The sequence below is a fragment of the Fundulus heteroclitus genome, unplaced genomic scaffold (genome assembly GCF_011125445.2).
Source record: "Fundulus heteroclitus isolate FHET01 unplaced genomic scaffold, MU-UCD_Fhet_4.1 scaffold_112, whole genome shotgun sequence".
NCBI lineage: Eukaryota > Metazoa > Chordata > Actinopteri > Cyprinodontiformes > Fundulidae > Fundulus > Fundulus heteroclitus.
In genome coordinates, this window is record NW_023396525.1 from 301,583 (window position 1) to 304,393 (window position 2,811).

Here is a 2,811-nt window from a genome sequence, read left to right on the forward strand (position 1 = left end):
CTTTAGTTTAGCTCAGCGCTAAACAACAACTGCTAACACAACTGTTAAGTGGCTTCACTTTAACTGTTAACAGCAAACACGCACTATGACTCACACTACTGCAGGAAGTGGGTTCGATTACGTGCGTTTAATTAGGCTGCGCAGGGGAAAATCAACCCTGCGACTTACAATTCCTATGTTTTAGGAACGGTTAATATGCTTGTTTAACTTTGAGAAAATTAACTTTGAGTGACATGGACCACTAACCTTTCGGCCAGTAATTAAATGATAAAGCTGTGGCTTTGTTTGTGATGTAAGTTATTTAAGAACAGGTGCTCTACACATGTGTGGAAAATAGCAAAGTGTTTTGGAGCTTCAGAGGTGGCAAAGAATGACAGTTAAAAACCGCTAAATTGCAACCTTAGTTTCAAAATCACAGCTCAATTTTGACCACTTATGATGAGCAGAAGGGGATAAAGGAGAAAAAAAAATGAATAAAATAAAATTAAAAAAAGACAAAAGGGCGTAACCGTAAGGTAAGTTTAAAGAAACTGACTTTCAAAACTGTCCCTCCGGGACACTGAGCGATCTAAGCTGTCTTTAAAACCGTGACTGCAACTACCTATCCTGGCCACCAGATGGAGGCAAGGTCTCTCTTTTCAAAGCAGAACACGACACAGACTCTGATTGACAAGTAGCAGACGCTGGCTGCTGTGTATTTCAATCTAGCTGACTTCCAGTCCAGAAATCAATATTCAAACCTCAGGTTAACAACCTCAAACCACCACAAACACGTATATATTTAGTAATGATACCTCCTTAATCAATTATGACTGAATAGTCCTTTTGGCAAGGTGAGCAGTCAAAATGCTGGAATATGGATTGTGTTCATTAAATTCATAAGTTGCTGGTTATTCGATTTAGTCTAAAGGAACGCCAATAAGTAGACTCGTACTGCCCACACCGGGAAAAGCCAATTTATGCTATGCCATAAGCTGGTTGAATATGCTTATTATTATTATTAATTATAATTTGGTATTATAATTTAAATAATAAATCATTCAACTCAAAATTTCGCTATAACAAATATAGTTCAAATGGTGGTGATGTTAGCTATAAGCTTATAAGTATTTATACCACTAATGCATTAGTTAACTTTCTGTTATGAACTCATTTATGCTGGAATAAATGATCAGGTCGGACTGTTAACCGACCAGGTTTATCCAGCAGGCTGTGAGAACCCCAATGTAACTGCAATTAGAGTTTAAATCCTTATTCCTTATCACCATCCAATGATATTGTCTCTGTATTAATGTCAGATGTTAACTCCAAAGGAGGTTAGCTCTGATTTCTGAATACCCAGGCAACTGTGAATTGGACTGAACACAAAACAATGTCTATTCCGCAGTGGTTGGTTTTATTGAACCAAAAGCAATTCCCTGTTACAGTAATTCTCTGATTCAAACAACTTTGGAATTCTTACTCATTACTAAACTAAAACATGCAAAATATATATGTGGAAATAAAAAACAAAACAAAAATAAACAATGGATTAAAATGAGCGGTTAGCAGATCTTAACTTAACTCAAAGTTGTTAACCACCGCCCTCGAAACATCGGCATTTCACGTATCAGCATTGACAGACAGAACAGCTTCGGGAATCTCACTGGACGCTTTGATGTCTTACACAAAGCTAGTTCAGCTAAGCTACCTACAGTCCAGATACACGTGACCGTCCCAAGATGGCTGCTACGATGACGTATGAGGGGAGGTCCTAATAACGTAACCACGCTTACGCTGATGGGACAATGCCCTCGTTTCGAGAGGGGGGGGGCTAACTAGGAGTTTAAGCAAAGCCCGCGACTTGAGCTCGGACAAAGAAATTTAAACTGATAAGGAGCGAAAAGAGAGAGAGAGGGGGGGAAGCAGGGAAGAAGATGAATAAGAGATAAATCGGTAACCCACGGCGGGGTTCTTGATGGATCACAAATCAACACAGCAAATCAATTGTAAAATGCATGTAACATACAAAGAAAATGTTCATCAAAATAATTCCAACTTCGTCGTGGAATAAAAGCATTAACCAACACCTACAAAGTTCTACCGCCTGCCCAGGCACTTCTAAACACCCTGTGGTGAGACAGAAATGAAAGGGGAAAAACCCCGTTACTTTGAGTTGCCTCGGGGCTGGTCCGGAACGCTCCGAGTGTGGCTTTCTGGACGCGCTTCGACGAGCGTTGTTGTCCCACAGGCTGCAGCGGGACGGGGAAGAAGCTGCTTCGTTTCTTCCTCCGGGTTCCACAGTCGCTTTGTTGGCCAGACAAAAGCGGGGGGTCCTCTTCGATCACTGGGAGATATGGCGTATCTCAGTCTTTTGATCAGAGGGAATTTAAAAGTACTTATTTTAAGTCGACCTCCTGTTATAAAGCAGGAATAACCGTTGTGCGTCCGAAAAATCTCGGTCCAGCGAGCAATCGAACACGTGGCGTGGGAATCAGCTGTGCGTGTCTTCTCGGGTTGGCTAAAAGCCAGGGAAGAAGGGAAGCTCATCGTGTGTGATCGGCTTTTATAGCCATCACATAGCAACCTTATCTTGATCGGCGGCCATTTTGCCGTGTTGCGTGAGGGAGTTGGTGGCCATTTTGACCACATTGCATCATGGTTAACGCAGTCCCGTTACGTCCCGAATTGATGCCGTTCCTTGATCGGCGGCCATTTTTGCCGTGTTGCGTGATGGAGTTGGTGGCCATTTTGACCACATGAGTTGGTGGCCATTTTGACCACTTGCATCATTGTTAAGTAGTCCGTTCCCGCTTTCTGTCACGTTGAACT